At 40.3% G+C, this 23,777-nt stretch overlaps 1 non-coding gene across 1 annotated transcript; it reads right to left on the bottom strand.

Annotated features, from left to right (window-relative positions):
• Nucleotides 1-16,639: 16,639 nt before the first annotated feature.
• LOC122684538 lies at nt 16,640-16,746 on the bottom strand. The gene has a single exon (XR_006338081.1). It is a non-coding gene; the product is annotated as a U6 spliceosomal RNA (small nuclear RNA).
• Nucleotides 16,747-23,777: the final 7,031 nt, after the last annotated feature.

The raw sequence follows: 23,777 nt of genomic DNA on the forward strand, positions 1-23,777 counted from the left end.
CAATGAGCCAGGTACTGTTCTAGGTGCTAGAATTACAGTGGGTAATGAAGGAAAATCTTTGTCTCAGTGACTTTAGTACTGTGATGGGCGCAAAGAGCCAACAAACAAGTAGGAAAAGAAGAAGGAAAGCAGGAAGGCGGTGAGAGAGGGAGTGAGTGGAGGAGAAGAGGGAGGAAGAAAGATTCAGAGAGTGATGTTTCCTAGAGAAACAAAGTGATGAGATAGATGCTGTCTTGCAGCACGGGGTAAGCTAGTAGTCAGTTACTAGCACAGCTAGTAGTCAGGGGAGGACCCTTTGAAGAAGTATCATTTTTTTCTGAATCTTGGATGATAAGAAAGGAAGCCAGAGTAGGTCAAAGTCATGGAAAAGACCACTCCAACCAGGATAAATGTCAGGAGAAAGGCTATGAGACCAGAGCAAATTTTGTGTTTTGCAGAGGCAAAGAGAAGGGCAGTGAGTGGCAGGGAGAGGAATGTAATAAGCAAGGGGAGAGAGGTCCAAGACGAGGTCCAAGATATTGGTGAGAACAGTTCAGGTAACTCTTGGGCCCTAATAGAGTTCAGAGTCTACTTAATTACAATGGGGAGGTTTTCAGTGGAGAATGATATGATCAAATATAATCTTTAAAAAGAGCATTCTGTCTGATATCTGAAGAATGAATGGGGAGTAACTGTGGGTGGAGAGAACATGAAAACAGGCAGACCAGTAATGAGGCTGCAGCAGTTCAGATGAGAGGCTGTTGTTTCTGGGACTAGCCTGTGGCAGTAGAGCGGATGAGATGTGTTTGGATGGGGGATATGGTTTGGAGGTAGAGCTAACAGGACTTCCAAAAGAATGGGATGTGAACAAAGGAACACAATCAGGGCTGATTCCCGGATGTTAGACTTGAGCCTCAGCCTGACTGGTAAAGCCATTGCCAGGATAGGAAAGAGGAGGGAGGGATGGTTGGTGTCAGGATAGTCAGACACCTAAGTGGAGATGCCAAGCAGACACCCTAGAAATCAGGACTACTCCTGTAAGAAGATTTGCTTAAAGTATAATGTAAACTCGTGCTATGTAAAATGTCTGATTCAGTCTTACCAAATTGAAAAACGAAAGTTTAACTCTAGTAACTGGTGGTATGCACTGTTTTTTTGTGAAGTTAGATCTTCTTGAAAACTTTTATTTAAATGACTCTGAAACTATTTTGTTGACACACAAGAGTTGGCTCAAGAAAAACCATAATTTCTCTGTGGTCATCAAAATCTGACAGAAGCAAGTGATGATTCAGTTGGAGTATCAGAAGCACGGTTTCCATATCAATAGAATTCTTACAGCATATAGTTATTTATTCTAGATAAAATTCTGCTTCACTGGTTCAGATCTTGTGATGGGTATAGCTAAAATTCTTTCTTCTGGGAGGAAAAAAAGAAAGGGAGGTACCCTCAGAGTTGTATTTTTCCTAAAACATCTAATAATATGCAAACTAGCTTGGCACTGATTATGATAAACTGATTTGGGTTGAATTTTTTCTATTCTGCTCTGGTAGGGTCCTAAGGCTAACCTGTCCCCACAATCTCAGAAATGTGGTCTAAGGCAATCAATTCAATCCCAAACTCCCAGTTGAAATGAGGATCAGGTGTTGACTATAGTTAACATGCCTCTACTCAAATATCCCGTTAGATATGTTTTGAGAAATCAACTACTTGTTGACTGATAACAACATTTATACCTACTATTTGTTAAATGTCTACTGTATTATCTCATTTTAATCATCACAACTAATTTGGAAGGTTTTTATTTTAAAGATAATAAAACTGAGATTCATTGATCCTACTTGCCCAGAGGAAGAACTTGTTTATATCTAACTGTATATATCTAAAGTGTAGTTTATATGTTTATATCTAAATGTAGTTTTGTTATTTTGTGACCCTGCATAAGATAAACATCATGAAGATGAAGATGTGGGGATAAATTGTCCCAATGATTTCATCTTTCACATAGTTCTGCAAACTCATATAGTTGATTTGCAATACTTTCAGTAGTTATGTTCTATAAAGTCACTGGGAACACTGATTTAGCAGAACTGAATCACTTCGCTCCTGGGGAAATGCAGTGTTAGGTTCCCACAAGCCTCTCTTTCTCACAACATGTCCATTGACCAACCAATACTTACTGTCGTATGTGTTCCTGTTTAAAGACACCTTATTAAATATATATTGTTGATTCATTGACATTGAACTCACAGCCAACGACAGTAACACATGCCTGAACGAAGTTTATCTAACACTCATACTTTCTCCATAAGGTGCATCCCAGCCTTCTTGTACTTGGGAACATGAGTTAGCACTTCAGTGCTCTGATTAGGTGTCATTTAAAACAGTGAAATCACCAAAGCAAAACCAAGAAATACAACAACAACAAAAAAAAACCATGGTGCTAAACAGATTTTCGAAAAGAGACTTGTTGAGTAGTGGAAGTTTGAGGGGAGATTGCAAATACATGGCCCCCGCCATCAAGGAGATTTTAATCTATTAGGAGAGACAAGATCAACACACATGATTCACAGGTGAGAGACATAACCAAGAGTGTGAATAGGATGATGGTGTTTTATATTAATCTACAAGTTCTTGATTGATTTTATCCTACCCTTTCTCAGACTTTTCAAGCATCAGTGATACTTTCTATATGAGCTTTTGTCAGGGGTGAGCAGATCAGCCTGAAACCAAGCGTCTTTGAAAACTGTGACTGGATTTCTTAAATGAAGACTAGACACTGCAATTTGAAAGCTGAAGAGTTTTGTTTTAATTTGTTTTACTATGCAAGAATCAGCCTTTGTTGAGAGAAATGAATGGCTTGCATGGAATTCAAAGAGCGAGACTTTGATGATCAAGGACCTGCTTTGGTGGGCTAAGCACTGTTTGCAGTAACTTCCACAGAAGAGTGAAGTATGTCAGTTGCTGTGTGTATCTTCCTACCCAAAAACAAAATGAAGATCTATCAGTGAATAAGAGAAGGAGATTCAGAGAGAACAAGGCAAGGTGCTTAATAAGATTAAGATAGCTGGTGGTAAAATCTGTTTCCTTCTGCAGCCAAATCTTAGGTGGAGTTTGGTAAAGACAGTGTGACTTTCCAAGTCAGAGTCCAAGAGGACAGCCAGTCTCATAGTAAAGCCTTGATTTTGAAGGCACTGAAGCAACATAGCTCTTGGGTAATAGACTGGCAATGAATGAGGGAAGCAACTAAGCAGACAGGCCTTCATAGAGATTTTCAGAGTCCTGCATATAATACTGGGTTGGCCAAAAAGCTCATTTGGCTTTTCCCATAAAAGAATGAAATTTTTGGCCAACCCAATAAAATAATAATAGGAAACTGAGAGTTTTGAAACCCCAAGCAGAGGTGTGGAGGGGCTGCAGGAGCTGAGGAGTCACAATGTCTAAGAAAAGAGCAGAAGGTTGCAGAAGTATGGGCTTCACAGTTGATCACTCCTAAGGCAGAAGCCAGCAGCAGCAGCCAGCACACCAAGTCAAAGACCAGGCAAGATGGGTGATGCCTCATGGGTGCCAGCCACAACTCCGCAAAACCCAGAGTGTGACAATACAATGATTATCAAAGCCAGAGGATTATAGGAGAACCCAGATTACTCCTAAACCACCTGCCTACTGACATCACTCTTAGGGAGAAAAAGAAAAAACTCTGAATTTGACTGCAACCTTACTAAAAGATGCAAAATCTTAAATTGAAAGCAATGAGTTACCTTAACATGGGAAGATTAAGAAATTTAGTTTATCAGTAAGAAAATAAAAATAAAAATGAAGTCTAGACATGGAACCGAATTATTTTTAATTACAGAAAACAAAATTTTAAATAGGACATTTCTTCATATCTGATTTTTGGAACTTGCTGCATGGGCTGAATTGTGATGCACCAACAAAAATCCCTATAGCATTTTAAAACTGAGTGACATGAGTCAGGTCAGGCTTGGGCAGGTAATGGGTGGGAAGGAGTTGAAATGAGATGAACTCCATAGCAGGTTGGACCCAACCAGACAGGAGAGGGCTGGTCATTGGGTCAGAGGCAATGCCTAAGTTGCATAATCAGAAACCTGCTGGGTGAGATAGACATCTGGGATCATCAGAGGGCACCTGTGAAATGAGAAATTGCATGTTGAGATTTGTAAGTCGTGTAACAGAGAAGTTAGCAGATTTGCCTATCTTGCCCTGTCTTGCTCCTCAGCAAGTCTGCTCCTAGCATCACTGATAGATCAGTGCCATGAACCCTGAGCCTACTGACTTTTCCAATGGCATGCTTAGTTGAATGACTGAGGGTTATACATGCTAGACCCAAGCAGACCAATCAGAAGACCTTTCCCAGAAATTTGGAATTGGGACCCCAAGGACTCCAGTTCACTGACCTTCAAAGTTTAGTTACATGAGAATCATGTAAGACTCCAAAGCTCCATATTTTTGGGACTTTGGGAAGGATATTTGATCTTCAGGATCTTTGATCTCCAGGATGTGTCTGATGAAGTAGGTTTGGAGCTCAGGATCTTTTTAACAAGTATCTCCAGTGAATCTGGGGCTTCCCAGGAGGCTCAAGTGGTAAAGAATCTGCCTGCCAATGCAGGAGGCACAGGTTTGATCCCCTGGGTCCAGAAGATCCCCTGGCAGGGGAAATGGCAACCCATTCCAATAGTCTTATTGGGAAATTCCATGGACAGAGGAGCCTGGCGTGTTATAGTCCATAGGGTCATGAAGAGTCTGACTTGACTGAGACGACTGAGAACGCACCAATGAATCTAAAGCAGAAAGGTGTGGATTACAAATAGAGAAACAGGCTTCTGGACTGGGAGGATCTCTAGAGCAAAGGTGGTCATCTTAGGCCATGTAAATGGTGAAGCAGAAGAAAGGTCTAGAGAGAGAGAAGTGTAAGGCAGACATGCAGAGAGAAGTTGCAGGGCAGACAGGATGCTGGCTGATCAGTCACCTTTCCCAGCCCTTCTCCTTTGCCGGCCTCACCCTAGCAGAGACTAGAAATTCTAAGCACCTGTACCCAGTCTTCTTTGAAGCCAGGAGGTCACATGACATACTTTGGGCCAATGAGAGGTGCATGGAAACCTGCTTTGTTGGGACTGGTCATTTAGGGAAAGCTTTTGCCTTTGGGATGGAAGGGTAGCCACGGGCCCCTGCCCATTTTTACTCTTCTTTCTGCCTCACACCTGGAGCCAACAGTCACCTGTGACCCATGAAGCAAGAGACACAAAGTCATCACGCTAAGGATGCAAAGGAGGAGAAAGGCATCAAGTGGGAGACAGGCATTTAGAATATGTCTAAAAACTTAGTGACTTTGTAGAAGCATGATGTAGTCAAGACTGTGAGAAGAAAGCTGTGGGTGAGCACATGCCCAGGGAGTCCTGGAGTTGTATCAGTGACATGAAGAGCCATTCATTACTGCTGCTGGCCTCACACAACCGCCAGGTACAGACAGTTGAGAGCAAGGAGACATGTATAATAAATGACCAGTTAAGGAGCATTTTTTTTTTTAATTTTGAAATTGCACTTGGTTTCCATTTTGATGTGCCAGCTCTCTCTAGTTTCAGTGCCCGGGCTTCTCTAGATGCAGCACGTGGGCTTAGTTGCCCCAAAGCATGTGGAATTTTAGTTCCTCAACCAGGGATCAAACACATGCACCCAGCTTTGGAAGGTGGACTCTTAAACACCAGCCCACCAGGAAGTCCCAGGAACAATCTTAACAGGGGCATTCTAAGACAACTTGAAGGAAAGCTAATGGCTCATCCAAGAAAATGAATCTGCTAGATTTTTCCTAACTGGTGTACTAAAGTACCCATAAGAAACTTACAAATATCCTAAAGTCTATATCACTATATTATAGTTAAAAGCCAAAAGAAAAATAAATGAAAGTCAATAGGAAAGGCAATTAAAATTCCATGACAAAACCAGAAGGACCTTGTTACAGAAGGACCTCACCTATGATCAGTGGCTCAGGTTTGAATCATCTTGACCTGTAAACCAGGTCATAGGCTCTGACCTAGTTAAGGAAGCAATATAGCCAGAACATGCAATCTCAGCTGATTAGAAAATAAGACTAAAAAGCAAAATAAAATTGACTTTTTTAAAGCAAGAATGATGAAAAACAGCTTTATGATGATAGTGACATTTTAGCTTGTTCTGTTCGCTTCTTGGGATGTAAAAGAGTACACTAGTTTCCTGTGTTGGCTGTTAACATTACCACAGATTTAGTGGCTTGAAACAACAGAAACATATTTTCTCTCAGTGCTAGAAGAGGCCAAAAGTCCAAAATCTAGGTTGCACTGCTTTCAGAAGCTCTCAGGGAGACTCCATCCCTTGCCTCTTCCAGCTTTTAGTGGCTGTCAGCATTCCTTGACTTGTAGCCACATCACTCCAATCCCTGTCTCTTCCTCTTCTGTATGTCTATCTGGTGGTGATTTAGTTGCTAAGTCGTGTCTGACTCTTGTGACCTCATGGACTACAGCCTGCCTGGGTGTTTGTCCATAGGATTTTCTAGGCAAGAACACTGGAATGAGTTGCCATTTCCTTCTCCAGGGGATCTTTCTGACCCAGGAACTGAACCAGGTCTGCTGCACTGCAGGCAGATTCTTCACCTACTGAGCTACCAGGGTGTGTCTATCTAATCTCCCTCTTTCTCATATAAGGACATTTATGATTGCATTTAAGGCCTAGCCAGGTAATCCAATATAATTTCCCCTTATCAAGATCTTTAATCACATCAACAAAGGCCAACAGTTGCTTATAACATAATATTTACAGGCTCTAGGGAATTAAGACTTAATCTCTTTAGGTGGTCATAATTCAGTCTACTACTGAGAAAATCTTATATGCTTTACTTATGATTTTAAATTATATTTTGATATGTTTAAGTTTATAATAAAGTATGAAAGTTTAGGGAATTCCATTTTTTATTTATTGTTTGGACAAGAAGTGTGTGACTATTTAAAGGAATGCTGCCTGTTTTCAAAGTCAACTTTAAAATAAACAAATCAGACTTTTAAATAATAATGAATTTCTTCTCTATACAATAGTCTCTTGAATTTTAACAAGTCTATAACATTTTTTACTCAGTGTCTCTGGATTTATTCTGTGTGTATGTGTATGTGTGTATTCAGTAACTCCTGGTAAACTATTTCTCATTTTTACTCAAAAAAATGAAGAGGGAATTGAAATTGATGCAAAAGCAAACGTACATGTGCATGCCCACCTGCCTAGACCAGGGATGCCGAAAGCAAGGGTTAGCAAGAACAGGCGCTGAACGCACTGGGTCTTTCACAGCCGTGGGCAGCCCCAAGTGTGACTTCACAAGAACAGCCTCTGAGCTCACACAGAAGCTGCTGCTTGCCTCAGCATGACTCGTGTCTGTGCCTGTGGGTTTTGGTTCCTTTAACCGTGGGTCACAGGGTGGCTTCAGAACACACTGTTTTGTTTATTTCCGTTTACCAAGCTAAACGTGTCCTTGATTTTAAAGCTATGTTTTGAAGAAGGATATTTGCTGAGATGCATTTTCACAATGTACTCTTTTCCATGGGACATGTGACTGAGTTCAGGGATTGCCCATCAATATTCAGCTGAACATCAAGATGAGAAAATAATTTTTATTTAGAATGTTGTGTTAATTTCTGCTATATGGCAAAGTGATTCAGGAATACATATATATATATACACATTCATTTTTTAATATTTTTCCACTACTGTTAGGATATTGAATATGGTTCTTGGTGCTCTACAGTAGGACCTTGTTGTGTATCCCTTTTGCAGGTAGTAACTTACATCTGCTAACCCCAACCTCCCATTCCTCTCTCAACTCCCTCCCCCAGAACAACCACAAGTCTATTCTCTGCATCTTTGAAGGACAAGAGAGTTTTGAGGGGAAAAAAAAAAAAAGCTTTGCCCCCAAGACGTCTGCTCCTTCCCTCAGCATATTCAATTCCTAAGGTCATGCCTTTGCCAACCACTGGCACTTTTTATCCTCTGAAGATTTCCCATCCCTGCCCTCTCAGAGATTTCTGCACGCCTGAGCAGGTAGATGGTCTCACCTTACAGGATTTGCATGAATTGCATGTTATGGGGCTCTCCAGGAAAGTAGTGCTGGATGAAGGGGTCCCAGAGGCATGCAGAATGTTTTCTGTCTTTCCTGTATGCCGCCCTATGGGTTCTTTTGTGTCTACTAAAACCACATCCACCACTGAAGAAGGTTTTTCCTCTGGTTCTCTTTTAATTTGCTGTGTGGTCAAAATGTTGGGCCAGTGCTTTATTTCATGCTACTTTCCTTTTTTGAGAATGACTTGATTGAATACAAGGCAGAAGATGAGTCATAGTAATTCAAGTAATTAACTCTATAGGTTACAACAAACACTATAGAATATTACTAATTATGTTGGACATAGACGGCTTTTTATTTTCAGGGTATGTAAACTCAGTCACCTGCTTTATGATGTAATCGGTTCAATGTTCCTGGCCCCGTTTTTTTCTTTTTCTTTCATTTTTTTTCTGCAACTGAGGAAATTGAAGGAAGATGGCTTAAGTAATTTACCCTGGGTCACAAAGAGGCATTCTGTCTCAGGGAAGAAATATGCTCTTTTAGGATGACTAGATAAAGTATAAATCACTTCAAACAAGAAACACTTTAATAACACTAAAGTAGTATGATTTTTGAGTCATTGAAACAGCATTTCCTGAATACTCTGGGAGTTTCTTTGGACTTCTTCCACTGAAGTACAAATGAGCTCCAACTCAATTAAGTCTTTGAGAAGAAGTGAAGTTATGAGAGGTTCACACGACATTTTTTGTTTCTTTGTGGATATGTCAATGGATGAAAGACAAAAAGTAAGTAGTCAAGAGCAACCCATAACACTGAGAGGAATGAAAAAGGAAATTAGTTTATGGTCAACATCATTTTAACTGGGAAGATAATGAAATTTGCTTTCCCATTCATAATAATATGTATGCTTTCTAAATTTGGGTTTTCAGATTCTTTCCTGAAAATGACTGTAGAAAATTGTAAGGGACATGCAGAAAGAGGACATATTTGAAAGTCTACATGGAAATGTCAAGTTTCTGGTTGAAGATTACATTTTACATATACCTGGATAGGCTTAGTCTCTTGGGTGTCGAACGATGCAGGGTATTTGCTGTCTGACTGTGTGGGAATTTCTTTTGGTCCTGATGAGATCTGTGTATAGAAAAATATCCAAATTCATTGTGAAGGGTAATGACTAATTTGAAATTCCTTGAAGAGAAAATGGGGAAATTTCACAAAGGTCCCACCAGAGGTGGAAAATAATGAGTCTCAAAATTTTGGGAACTGATTATATAGCACATAAAATCAACAAACAGAGTGGGAAAATTCATTTCCCAGGAAGTCCTGAGGGCAGCCGTGCCAAGCCATCCCAAAGCCTGTCACTAATAAATCCCACAGACAGGATCTATGTTAGCCCAGAAAATATGACAAAAATCATGCAAAATCCTCCCTGGGCCCGGCAGAGTACTTTTCAAAATCACATTTTTCAATCAAAATGAAATTTAAAATATGTATATAGCTAGATACATGCATCAGTGCAGATATCCATACAGAATACTATATTTTAAAAGAACATGGGATTAAGAGCCAGAATACCTGGTTTGAGAATCATCTGTACCTTCATCCCTCCGAAAATTCTTTGAAATGTGGTTTCCTGTTAGTAATATGGGCTAATAATGCTTTTTTTTTTTTTTTTAACCTAAGTTGTTATGAAGCTCAAATGCGGAAATAAATGTGAAGGCACTTTGTAAATGAAATAACTACTCAAATGTAACTTACTATTATGCTCCTCATTATTTGAGAAAACTCACTGTAGTGGGAAAACTTCAATATTCTCTGATGCTGTGGTCATCATATCTATAAGACACATGTAAACCAAGAGCCAGTTTGGAGCTAAAGGTGAGGGTGGTGGAGTCAGGGACGCAGCCATAAGGTGCCTTCTAATTTTATGGTTTTTGCTGGACAACTTAGAATAAAAGAGGCCCAAGTGATTATATATTTCTCCTCAACACATTCCACCAGAGACTCCTCTGGTAAATAACGTCCTTACAATCATGAAGATACAGTCTTGGTGACTGAGGTGATTAAGAGAGTAGGCATTGAAGCTTGACTACCTTGGTTCAAATTCTGGTTCTGTCACTTACTGGCTATATGGCCTTTAGAAAATTGCTTGACCTCTTTGCATCTCATCTTCCCCACATGTGAAACAGGATTGATAATTGTACCTACATAGAAAATGCTCAGTAAATGTTACTATACCATGGTTCCAGTGACTTTAATCAGCTAAGAAAAATGGCAGTAAATAAGACGGGTATTTTCCTCTTTTTATCTCTTAAGTAAGTCAATTTCCACTCTAGAGCAACACAGCTACTAGTTTCTGCAGTGTCCTCACGTGCACCAAAGGCAACCGTTCCTCGGACTCTGAACCACCCTAAGTTGGGGTGGGAGGGTAGTTTTTCACGACAATATGGCATCTGGAATTCCTAGGACTGAGCAGTTTGAATAACCTGCTCAACCTTAAATGGCAGTCCTTTCTCTGAAACAGTCTCCTTCCATGAAAAAAAAAAGTCAGTTGTTGGGTTAAAACTCTCTAAAACCCCCTTATAATCCTAAAATATTTCTGTTTTTTGTTTTTATTTTTTTCCTGTTTAGGTTTTTGGACTGCCCTCAGGGTGAGAGATCTCATTCCAGCTGAGGGTGCTCTCTCGGGCCAAGAAGAGATAACAAACCAACCACAGTATAATCTCAGGCTCCCTGGGGACTAGAGAAGACAACAGAGCATTTTTCAACACATAGCTGGTGAGGCTTGCATTTCTGGCCAGGTGAGCACTCTTCCCACAGCCTCTCCCCACAGAGAACCCAAAGCTAGTAGGACACAGCCTGAGTATCTCTTGAGACTTTTGGACAGACCCAGTAAGAAACGAAGTCTTGATTTGGAACAACGATGCCTTTGCCTGCCTCTCACCTTCACTAGCTAATGCAAATAAATAAATAAATAACTTCTTTTTTTATATTGTTGAAGACATGTTGTCTGAAGAAAGAGAAGTTTTTCCTTTTAGTAATGACTGACAGGAATTGGGTGTGGTAGGAGCAGGACCCAAGCCACTGAGCTTTCTTCGCAACCACTTACTGCCCTCAGGGCCCAGCCTGGCCAGGCTTGCTCCCCCACCCAGATTCCCTCTTTGCTCCACTGAGGCTCTCCTCAGCCTCTCTCACTTCCTGATGCTTCTCCAGTCCTTCTCTCTGGTACATCCAGACCTTTCTTCCCAGGCCCCTTCTCTCTTCAATACTGCAAAATATCTGCTTTTTCTACTTGCAGATGACTGAACTATCAATTCAGTGGAGCCACCTGCCCTTACACTAACTGACTCTGGTGACCCCTGGTGAGCCCCGTCAAGTACCCCTGGGGCTGTTCGACCAGTTGAAGCTTAGCCTCAGCTAGAAAAGGAACTAATAAGTTCCCTTCTCACAGGATCTGTAATTTGACCTCCTTCTCAGAACAGAGATAAGAGGGATGTGGTTTTTACTTACTGGCCTAAAGGCATATCATACATTCAATTTACAGATGTCAAAAAAATAGAAGCACCAGAGGGACAGAAAATGTTAAATTTTATAAAGAGAATCTCCCCACATGTCTTAAAACCTAAAGAGAAGTAAGCTACACCTGAGTGTCAGAACTGCCAGGAATTTCCTGAAAGGTATCAAAGGGATCTAGAAACATAAATCACCATGGGCAGCCCAAGTGAACAGGTGAAGACAGTTCATTCAACTGAGTGCTCTGTTTGACAAATCTGTTGGATTTTCATTTTTGCAATCTTTTTTGATGTACATTGCCATAACCCTATGAAATAGTCAGGCCATATGTAATTCCTACTTTAGAGATGAGAGAACGAATGCTTAGGGAGGCAAAGTGACTTCTAAAATCACACAGTTAAAAAGTGGCGCACAGGGAAGAGTTGGCCCTCTTGACTAATTCTATGTTTTTTCTACAAAAGAACTAGGACTGAGTGCAGTGAGGGGAACAGACCTCAGGAGACCAATGTCAACAGCTTTGTCTCATGAGCTACTGCAGCAAAGTCACCTCAGGGACACCAAACACCTAGTAGACCCCTTCTGTTTGCATTGGCACAAAAGCCGTAGCACCACTCCCCAGCCCCACTCCCAGAGGGGCTTCCTGACCAGTTCTCCTATAGAACTACTTTCTGAAGAAAAGGATCAGAGATGCCTCCAGGGCTGCTGTTTTGTTTGAAAGCCTCACCTTCAAACTTTCTTCTAGTTTACTGCACGTGTGACCACTTCTGATGCAAAATCATCTGGGAAGACAACACATGAGTCATTGTCACTCCTTGCTATGTCACCAACTGTATCCTCCGTGCTTGTTCTGTGCTAGGCCCTGCTAGAGCCCGGGACTTAAGACACTAAAAGTTAAGTCACGTGCTAAGAGGAGGGACGGGAAAGTGGGAACAAGCAAGTTCAGAATTATGTCTAGAGAACAGTTGAAGGAGAGGTGGCAAAGGAGATCATCCACTCCCAAACACATCATCAATTTCCTAAGCAGAGAGCAAGGAGAGAGTTGGCAACCCACTCCAGTATTCTTGCATGGAAAATTTCACGGACAGAGGAGCCTGGTGGGCTCCAGTCTATGGGGTCACAAAGTGTCGGACACAACTGAGCGACTGAGCGCGTGTTAGTTATTATACCTATTGTACATTATATCCCTAGTGCTTCATCTTATAACTCGAAGTTTGTACCTTTTGACTGCTTTCATCCAACTACCTCTCCCCTCATCCTCGCCTTTGGGAAACACAAATCTGATCTTTGTCTATGATTTTTTGGTTTGTTTTTCAAGTATAATTGGCCTATGATAGTATGCTGGGGTTTCCCAGGTGGTGCTAGTGGTAAAGAACCCACCTGCCAGTGCAGAAGACTTAAGAGACATGGGTTCGATCCCTGGGTAGGGAAGATCCCCTGGAGAAGGGAATGGCAACCCACTCCAGTATCCTTGCCTGGAGAATCCCATGGACAGTGGAGACTGGTGGGCCACAATCCACAGGGTCGCAAAGAGTCGGACACGACTGAAGCAACTTAGCTCACAATACTATGCTAATTCCTGATACACATAACATAGTAATTTGACACTTCTATATATTACAAAATGATCATCCTGATAAGTCTAGTTAAGATCTGCCAACCATTCAAAGAGATCACATAATGACTGACTGTTGTAAACGTATGCTTAGCGTGTCCAACATCTCCAAGCCAAGAGAGACATCTCAGAATGACGGGCAGAGGCCTCTCTCAGAGGGACAGTAGTGTTCTGACAAGGAGGAAGCAGGTTCAGGAGACTGGGGCGCCTGAGCTCGGCAGTGTGCCCTCCGTGGGGCTGGATACAGTCCGTCTTTACCTACCTGGTATGTGAAACGGGCCGTGGTGGTGCCTACAACACAGCGTAACTTAGGGGGCTTCATTTAATGAAGGGACTGTTCAGATTCCAACCCTAGCATCACTCCTAACTCTAGACCTTGGACAAGTAAATTTAGTTATACTCCAAGGGTCGCATCTGTTAAAACAATAAGAAGTGTACCTCCTTCAGGGAGTTACTATGAAAATTAAATGACACGTTTAATTTTCTTCAATGTGTGTAAAGTCCTTAGCCCAGGCCTTGGAACATGAAAAACACTCAATAAATGTTAGTCTGCTAGACCACATGCAGTCTACTAGACCACAAGATTCCCCATCATCACGGCAAAACTGCTCAAGGCAACATTTTTCATCCCTTTTCAAACTGGAACTCATGCGCCTCACGTGAGAACCAGGGCAAAACAGAGCTGGAGCTACTGTCGTCCACTTTTCCTGGATTGGTGCAGGAAATCAGATATCCCACCCCCAAGTCTACCACTTTATCATAAGGGTTATTCTGGGCTAAAGGCAAGTGAGAAGAAGCAGATGCAAGGAGACTTCTCTGGCCTCCTCCTCTCTACCAGGAAAAGCAGGATGACTCTTAATCACAGGAGACAACTCTAGACTCTTGTCAGCCCAGAGAAGCCACCAGAAGGATCTACATAACCAATCTTAGTAAAACAAGCCTTATCTCTCACTGGTTTCCCCCACTCAACTACTTTCTCATGGTTTGCCACCCCTGGAAGTCTAAACCCCTTTTTTATCACTTCTCTACAAAGTTGTTGATCTTTGTCAAGATATTATATAAGTCCCAGTTTTAGCCACCCCTTTGAGTTACTCATCACTAAGTTCTCCTATGTGTACGTGCCATGCATGCATTAATGAACCCTGTTTTTCTCTTGTTGATATACCTTTTGTCAGTCTAATGTGTAAGGCCCCAGTCAGAAAACTTAGAAGGATGGAGAACAAGGGTTTTTTCCCTCCTTCCCTACAGTGAACCAGTCATCCAGAAGAACTGTAGCTCTGAACTGCTATGGAAAGGTGGACATAGGTAGGTTTAACACACAACTCCATGTGTGAACATAGGTGAATATAGTCGAGAAAGATATGAATTTGCATCTATTTTATAGGACAAGGACTGAACTGGTTAGTACATCCTAAGCAACTGAGAAACTCACACTCTTGAGTCTCCCTCTTTACCCCTAATGGTAAGACCCTAAGCCACTGACTTCCTCTGAGAATGTGTCCAGCACAAATGTTCAATACGAAGAAAGAGCCAAGCATTTACTTCCAAGGTGACTAAGCACGTATGTGTGCATATAAATGTTTATTTTTTAAGGACATGTAATTCACAGGAAATTGTATCAGGGTTCATACTGATTAAGCTACATTGAAGAATCCTTTACTCTTTCAATTTTATGATCTCATTTTCACCACCACTTTTCACTGTGATATCCTATAAGGAGCTGTTTAACCTGCACATTTTGACAGAATTATCTCAGGAAGCCCTGTCTTAGCTGCTATCTGGAGTCCCAAACTCCTATCCTCTTATCCTTTGAGAAGGAAAGGAAAAGACACCTTCGAGAAAACCTAAGGCCTGCTCAAGACACTGCATTTGAATTCATACTTCACATGAGTCCTCAGAATTTGATGGAAAGTCCTACTTTGGAGAATATTATTTGCCCCCTGACAGTCCATGTAATATCAGAATCACTCTCTTTCATTTTCTGGTATTACAGGCGAAAATTTCAAAAAAATGAAATAGCAAAATACCCTTTAATTAAGGAGGAGAAAATAGAAACTGACTTTTACAGACTAGTGAGCTAATGCTTATTCTTGGCAAATTTCCTAAACCTACTATTACACATCTGATTTAAGAGCACATTTTTTAAAACGTAGCTATCCTTAAGGGCCAGTATGGGTTTTTAGAGGCATGAGATTCCAAAATAAGGTAATACTTTTTTGTTGGTGATACAGAATGATTGCTTTCTATGAAAGCATCTTTATAAAGATAGTGCATTCTTCAAGCTTACAAGGGTGTCCCAGAGAGTTTCTCAGCCATCCTTGTTTAAGCAACCTCCTCCACTATTTTGTGGTTTTCACAGTTTCTCTTTCCTTGGCTCTGTCTTCCAGTGATGAGTTCTACTTTCAAGAACTCCAATACCCTATGAAACGATGATAATGTTTTAAAGCTATTATATTCATAGATTTTAAAATTTCCTTTCCCACACAGCTATGTGGGAAAGCGTCACAGTGAGTCACCCTTCAGAAGGGCCCCGTGTAGGGACAAGTTTCAACAGACGGCAAGAATGTCTGCCATTGGATCTTGGAGGATGATGGGAGGGAGACAAGAGGCAGAGAGAAGCAGTAGAAGGCTCAGACTTTCAAGCCAACAACTTAATGGCAGAAATACCCGGATGGGTATGGGAAGACTGAGATCATTCTGGACCAGTAGCACATTTGGGATACAGCCACATCACCGTGGAGAAGGAGCTACAGAGCAACACTGGCAGAGGACAGTGAATAAATGATGTGCCTGAGGCAGCACTCTACATTTCCCATGACCCACAGAAAACACACACTATAACTAGAAGTTTCCACGGGTCATGTTGAGGGACACCAAGACCGTGATGACCATAATTATCTTATTTTTCTCTTCTTTCACTATACACTTGTCACGAATGATCTCGTCTCTTCCTAAGTTTTGTTGCTTTCTTCTCATTCCTGGATGGTCATTGGATTTTCCTAGTGTCTTACTTATAGCTGGAGTTGATTATATTATCAAACCCAAATTTATCAACCTCCCTCAGAATCGGCTCAACATCCCAGTTTGTTCATAATCTTGACCCCATTCCAGCTTTCCATTGTTCCACAAACATTGTCCTTTGTCAGGCCAGTGCTGAGGGCTGGAGACACAAAGGAAATAGAATGCCCTCTGGGAGTTCAAAGGCAGCAAGAAGAATTAAAAAGACAAATATTTAATTCAACACATGGAATAATTTCTTTTTTTTTTTGTTTGTTTGTTTTTTTTTTAAAGATAATGGTTTTAATTGAGTTAATGAGATGAAAAAATCGTGAAGCCCTATGTGCTACTTACATGAAAGAAGATTTTTTAAAAAATAATCACTGCACAAAATACAAAGGGCGGGGTTATGCTGTGGTGTTAAATTCTCTCCATTATGTTTTTAAAATATGGAACGCTTCACAAATTTGCGTGTCATCCTTGCGCAGGGGCCATGCTAATCTTCTCTGTATCGTTCCAATTTTAGTATATGTGCTGCCGAAGCGAGCACCAATATATACCATATTCTAGACCATACAACAAATCTTACCACACTGAAAAGGACTTAAATCATATAGAATATGTTCTCTGCTCAAAATCAAATTAAAATACAAGATGATAATAAAATTATATCAGGAAAATTTCCAAATATTTGGAAATTTAGCACACTTTTGAATGACTGATAGGTAAAAAAGAAATCACAAAGACAGAAAACACAATACAAGCAATCCTTGCTTTGCACAGGTTCTAGTATGCACAGAGTTCAGTTACCATTAATAACACCAGTCCCCCATCAACATGGCTCAAATTTCAGTTACCACATTTCAATTATCACAATATACTAAATGCAAGTAACCCTATAAAGTATGAACTTTAATGTGAACTCATCAGCCCATAAATCACTATACAAATAACAAATGAGCGTCATGATGAGTGACTGATCACATCACTTCTTCCAAAATCTGTTGGTGATTCATTGCTGTGCATCTATTATTCAATTCACACACACATAGTAAAGCTGTTTCCTTCTTGTCTGCCAGTAATAAACCACATGACATTTTACAGAAATGGGTGAGCCAAAGAAGGAACTGGCTAACAAACATGAAAGTGTATCAGAAACATGAAGAGTTGTCATCTTGGAAGCACACTTTGAATTGAATGCAACTGGAATTACTGAAGAAATATCTAATGTTGGAATGTTACCATTACTGCTTTTTCAAAGACTCTAGATTTGTAATCAGAGGAATGTGGTGATGGTGACATAAATGAGGAAGTGATACTGGCAAAAATGTAACATTGAAGGAACTCTCAGATACTTCATACCACTGAATGTACAAAGGATAAACAGTGAGAAGTTGATTCAAACTTAGAAAATTCTATGTATATCAATTCACAGGGGCATAGAAAAAGTGCTCACTCACTCCATATCACAACCTATACAGTGAAGAGGCAGCAGCACTGTTCAAGCTATTCCTGATTATTTCTTTTTTCAAGTGTGCTTCAGTTCAGTTCAGCCACACAGTTGTGTCCAACTCTTTGCCACCCGATGGACTGCAGCTTCCTGACCAGGCTTCCCTGTCCATCACCAACACCCGAAGCTTGCTCAAATTCATGTCCATTGAGTCAGTAATGCCATCCAACCATCTCATCCTCTGTCATCCCCTTCTCTTCCTGCCTTCAATCTTTCCCAGCATCAGGGTCTTTACTAATGAGTCAGTTCTTTGCATCAGATGGCCAAAGTATTGGAGTTTCAGCTTCAGCATTGGTCTTTCCAATTAATATTCAGGACTAATTTCCTTTAGAATTGATAGGTTTGATCTTCTTGCTGTCCAAGGGACTCTCAAGAGTATTTTCCAACACTACAGTTCAAGAGCATCAATTCTTCAGCACTCAACTTTCTTTATGACATCCATATGTGACTACTGGAAAAACCATAGCTTTGACTATATGGACATTTGTCACCAGCGTACTATCTCTGCTTTTTAATATGCTGTCTAGGTTGGTCATAACTTTTCCTCCAAAGAGCAAGCATCTTTTAATTTCATGGCTGCAGTCATCATCTGCAGTGATTTTGGAGTCCAAAAAAATTACATCTGTCACTGTTTCCATTGTTTCCCCATCTATTTACCATGAAATGATGGAACTGGATGCCATAATCTTAGTTTTTTGAATGTTAAGTTTTAAGCCAACTTTTTCACTCTCCTTTTTCACTTTCATCAAGGGGCTCTTCAGTTCCTCATTGCTTTCTGCTATAAGGTTGATGTCACCTGCATATCTGAGGTTACGGATATTTCTCCCTGCAATCTTGATTCCAGCTTGTGCTTCATCCAGGCTGGCATTTCTCATGATGTACTCTGCATGCATAGAAGTTAAATAAACCAGGTGACATATACAGCCTTGATGTACTTCTTTCCCAATTTGGAGCCAGTCTGTTGTTCCATGTGCAGTTCTAACTGTTGCTTCTTGACTTGCACACAGATTTCTCAGGAGGCAGGTAAGGTGGTCTGGTATTCCCATCTCTTTAAGTATTTTCCACAGTGTGTTGTGATCCACACAGTCAAAGGCTTTAGCGTAGTCAATGAAGCAGAAGTAGATGATTTTTTGAAATTCTCTTGCTTTTTCTAGGATCCAACAGATGATGGCAACTTCATCTCTGGTTTCTCTGCTTTTTCTAAATCCAGCTTGAATATCTGTGCTTACATATACATAATATGGAATTTACCATTATAACATTTTAAAGTGTGTAGTAAAGTGACATCTAGTACATTCACATGCTTATGCAATCATCACCACCATCCATCTGCAGAACTTTTAAAAATTTTCCCAGACTGAAATTCTGTATCTATTGCTTAAGTTTTTACAAAGAAGTCAAACAGTTTAATTCACAAAGTGTTTCATTAGAAACATTAAAATGTTTTTAATTACAGTATGCTAAATAAAACTAATTTAAAAATTTTCCTATGTATTTATAACAGAATTTTTAATGTGATAGCAAATACTTTCAAAGTCACAGAACAGTTGTCATTTTTCCATTTATTATTAAGATCACTTTGCAAGATTATTAAGATCATTTTGGTCATTTTTATTATTTCACTATTATGTAAGGCAAAAACTGCCTGTATATCAAAATTTGTGAAGTCAAAGTGATCTTTAAAGGAAAATTTGTAGTTGTATATGCTGACATCAGGTCCCTGGTGACTCAGACAATAAAGAATCTGCCTGCAATGCAGGAGACCTGAGTTTAATCCCTGGGTTGGAAAGATCCACTGGAGAAGGAATGGTAATCCTCTCCAGTATTCCTGCCTGGAGAATTCTAATGGACAGAGGAGCCTGGTGGGCTATGGTCCATGGGGTCGCAAGCAGTCAGATAAGACTGAGCAACTAAAACACACATGTTTACCTTAGAAAATAAGAAAATTCTTGCAATATACACGTCTTCAGTCAATTATCACATTATATTATATCTTAAACTTATAATGTTACCTGTCAATATCTCAATAAAACTGGAGGAAGAGAGAAAATTCTCAAATGCAATTGTCTAAATTTTGACCTCAAAAGCTAGAAAAAGAAGAGCAAATTGAACACAAAGTAATTAAAAGGAAAGAAATTATAAACAGGAAAAATTAATACAGTACAAATTCATAAACAACAGAGAAAAATCACTGAAATCAAATGACCCAGCAATATTATTCCTACATATTTATCTAAAAGAAATGAAAACATATCTACCCAGAGACCGATAGACTAATGCTCACATGTTGTTGTGTGTGTGTGCGCTTGGTCGTGTCTGACTATGTGTGGCCCCATGAACTGTAGACCACTAGGGTCACTGTCTGTGAAACTTTTCAGGCAAGAATACTGGAGTGAGATGCCATTTCCTACTCCAAGGGATCTTCCTGACCCAGGGATTGAATCCACGTCTCTGGCATCTCTAGTGTCTCTTGCATCTCCTGTATTTGCAGGCAGATTCTTTACCACTAGTGACACCTAGGAAGCCCAATACTTATATAAGCCTTATTAGTATTAACTCCAAACTGAAAATAACACAAATGTTCATCAAGAGGTGAATGGACAGATACACTGAGGTAAGTCCATTTTAATGGGATATTACTTTGCAGTAAAAAGGAATGAACTACTAATATATGCAGCAATATGGATCTTTGACATTCTGAAAGCATTATGCAATGTAAAAAAAAAATAAATAAGATACATAAAAATGCGAGCTCAGTCACTAAATCGTGTCCAATACTGCGACCCCATGAACTGTAGTCCACCAGGCTCCTGTGTTTATGGAATTTTCCAGGCAAGAATACTAGAGTGGGTTAATATTTCCTTTTCCAGGGGATCTTCCCAACCCAGGGATTGACCTTGTGTTTCCTGTGTCTCCTGCATTGGTAGGTAGATTCTTTATCACAGTCCATTTTCTTCCCTCCCCCAGTCTACCCTAAAGGAAGCACAACCCTTCCCCCCCCACACACACACACTTTGCTCTCATTTACTTTTCAAAGTGATTATTTTCCAGCAGACAGAACCTTTACCATAGATGTACTTACAACACAAAAATTCAGTCAACATTAAGGAAAGCTGCAGCTTTCTCAGTTCTCTGCATTAAATGCCTAGACAAATCCAAAACTGAAGGAAAACACATTTTCTGCCCAAACATAATTTATAGCCTAGTATTTACTACAAAGTGAGTATTACTCTCTCCAAGTTCCCAAAAAATACACCACCTACTTCTTCAGGGTTTTTTCCAGGAACTAGGTCTTTCAGGCATAGTGATTGATGGGTGATACACACACACAGAGACGCGCGCGCATGTGCACGTGTACACACACACACACACACACACACACACACACACACACACACACACAGCGCTGTACTTCCTGGGGGAATTCAGACCCAGTCTGAACTAGTTGAAACATCTGGCAGTTCCTCCACTGCCTGCGGCTTAAGAGGATGTGGGGCTACCACTAGCAACCAGAAGCCAGAATGGAAAGCAACGGGACCTCAAAAACTGTCCCCGATGGCGCCCAGTTTCCTGCTATGAAAGACAGCTCCGTTTTCTGAGAGCTTTGGCCCCAAAGCAAAGGATAGCAGACCTTATTGCATTTCATGGGTCATGTTTCCTGGTATCTGATTGGTTCCAGGGCCCGCGAGGACACCAAAATCTGTGGATGCTCAAATCCCTTATTCAAATAGTGCAGTAAAGTCAGTCCTCCTTATCCGCGGGTTCTACATTCGTGGATTCAACAAACCTGCGAACACTGAATCCGTGGATACTCAGGGCCAGCTATACAATCATTTAAAATTAGTTTGTGAAGGTGTTTAAGAAGCTGGGTACACAGCTTCTGGTCTTTACAGATGGTGCTACGTGGAAGAATGAACGGAAGCAAAACAGCAAGGATTGGGTGGGGCGGAACCCAGGACAGCACACACGTGCCCGGAGCAGCAGAGAGCTGGAACCGACTTCCGGTGCCGGAGGAAGCGGGGCCGGGACACTGCGTTTGGAAGGGATGCTGCCTGGTTGCGTAGCCTGTCTGCCTAGTTTTCTGAAGCTTGTTTTCTCAAGTTCTCTAAAGTTGCCAATGACATAGGGATTAAGTTCTAGACTAGGATAAACTATATCTACTCCTCTCCTGTAGAAAATTTTATCATTCAAATTGATCAGGCCTAACACTAAATATTCAATAATAGTTCCCCAAATCAAAAATGCTATAAATTGCTTTTTTCCCCCCAAGTTCTAAGTTTAGGGATGCCACTGTGTCATATGAGAAACACTGTTCTGCCTGCCAGAAGCTTGAGCAAGGGGGAACAGCGTGCCTGTCACAGAAACCAGACCAGCAATACAGAGATCTGGGCTAAGAGGTTCTGTCTCAGGCCCCTCCTCAGCCTTCTACTGGGATCTGAACTTGACTTCTGAGGCTTCTGACTCACCAATCAAATGGAGCCCATTTTAATCATTTCCAACTCGCCCCCACGTGTCCTTTTTGAGAATGGATATAGCAAAAGCAAGACTGACACATTGGGTCTGAAAACTCAAGATCTAAAGAAAGTCAAAATTCTAAAGTTTACAGCATAAGCTAATTTTCTTAGTTGTAGCAGAATTTACTTGCTCCCAGGAATGCTGGCCTAAAGATGTTAATCAAGTTCTAAACTGAACCAAAAGTCAAAAATAAATTTTTTAAATCTACCTGTCAAAGAAGAGATCTTTTACTCTTCTGTTCACTTACATTGTTGGTTAAGTCTTGAACTTGAAAAACATACAAGTTGTTTCATTTTTAAGAATTATATATCCCATAAAAATCATGTGTGCTGTGAAAACACATCTTCAAAAAAATTCCTTGTGCTGCCTTTGTAAGTTTTTTTTTAAATAAATCAAGCTGAAAACCACTTAATCTTAAGGAAACATCTGATATGGAGTCCTAGATTTGAAATGATAAAATTAGAGTTGTTTTAGAATCTGATGAAACAGGTCTATTGCTCACAAACATACATTCCCATCAAAGTTTTTTAAAAAAAAAACTTACAGATAAGTAAAATAAGAACAAGTAAATAGAGTATTTAACAAGACAAGAAAAATTTCCCCTCTCTGCATAGTACATTATGTACATTACAGGAGGGTTTTCTTGCCCCAGAAAATTATCAGACTAAACATTAATGGTGTTGCAGACACCAGCAACTATGAACTTAATATAATAGGGTTATTGTCAACAATTTTCTCCCCAATGAGTTAACATTTTCCTAAAAATGAGATAGGCACTGATAGCACCAAAGAATAGTCCTCTAATATTGCCCTGACAGTGAGCTTTGACTGAGTGTTAGGGTGACTGATGGAGTGGGGAGTGGATGGAGACAGGAAGAGAACCCCACTCTAACTCACGCCTTTGGAAGCACTGACAACTAATAGACCTTTCAGACATCTTGAAATTTAAAACAAGGATACTGGCAAAGAGAACACAAACCAGCCCAGAACAAAAGTTGCTGTGTGTGCCAATTCCTCATTGAAGTAAGTGATTGTTAAGGTATTGATAAAACAGAATTAACTAGAAGAATGTTGGCCCCTATAAAAATGTGTTTTAGTACCTCAGATGTCCATGATTAAAATGGTTCTGGACCATGTTAAATTTCCTACTTAGGAAATATCATATTATATTCTTGAAAATGCTATTGTTTGTGTATAGAGATGCAAAGGCTTACAGTCACTTGATAGGCAGATAAAATTTAGCCTTTGCCAATGAACTTTAAAAGTTCCATGGAATTAGATTTTTATCTAGCTCATGAAAGGAAATCCAAGAAGTAGGGTCCTGACTTTCAATATAAAACAAGAAACAAGCCAGCTAAGATCTCTGGGAAGAAGTATTGTGCATTATGAAGACTAAGGCTGACTTGAGTCATCTGTCAAATGAAGACCGTTCCTCAATATGATTGATAGTTTGTTATTGGGTCAGAATCACATCCCAAACCAAATCCTATTTAAAATACTATATGTGTGGTTAACACGGGCTTCCCAGCTAGCTCAGTGACAAAGAATCCACCTGC

This window comes from Cervus elaphus, chromosome 26 (genome assembly GCF_910594005.1).
Source record: "Cervus elaphus chromosome 26, mCerEla1.1, whole genome shotgun sequence".
NCBI classification, from domain to species: domain Eukaryota; kingdom Metazoa; phylum Chordata; class Mammalia; order Artiodactyla; family Cervidae; genus Cervus; species Cervus elaphus.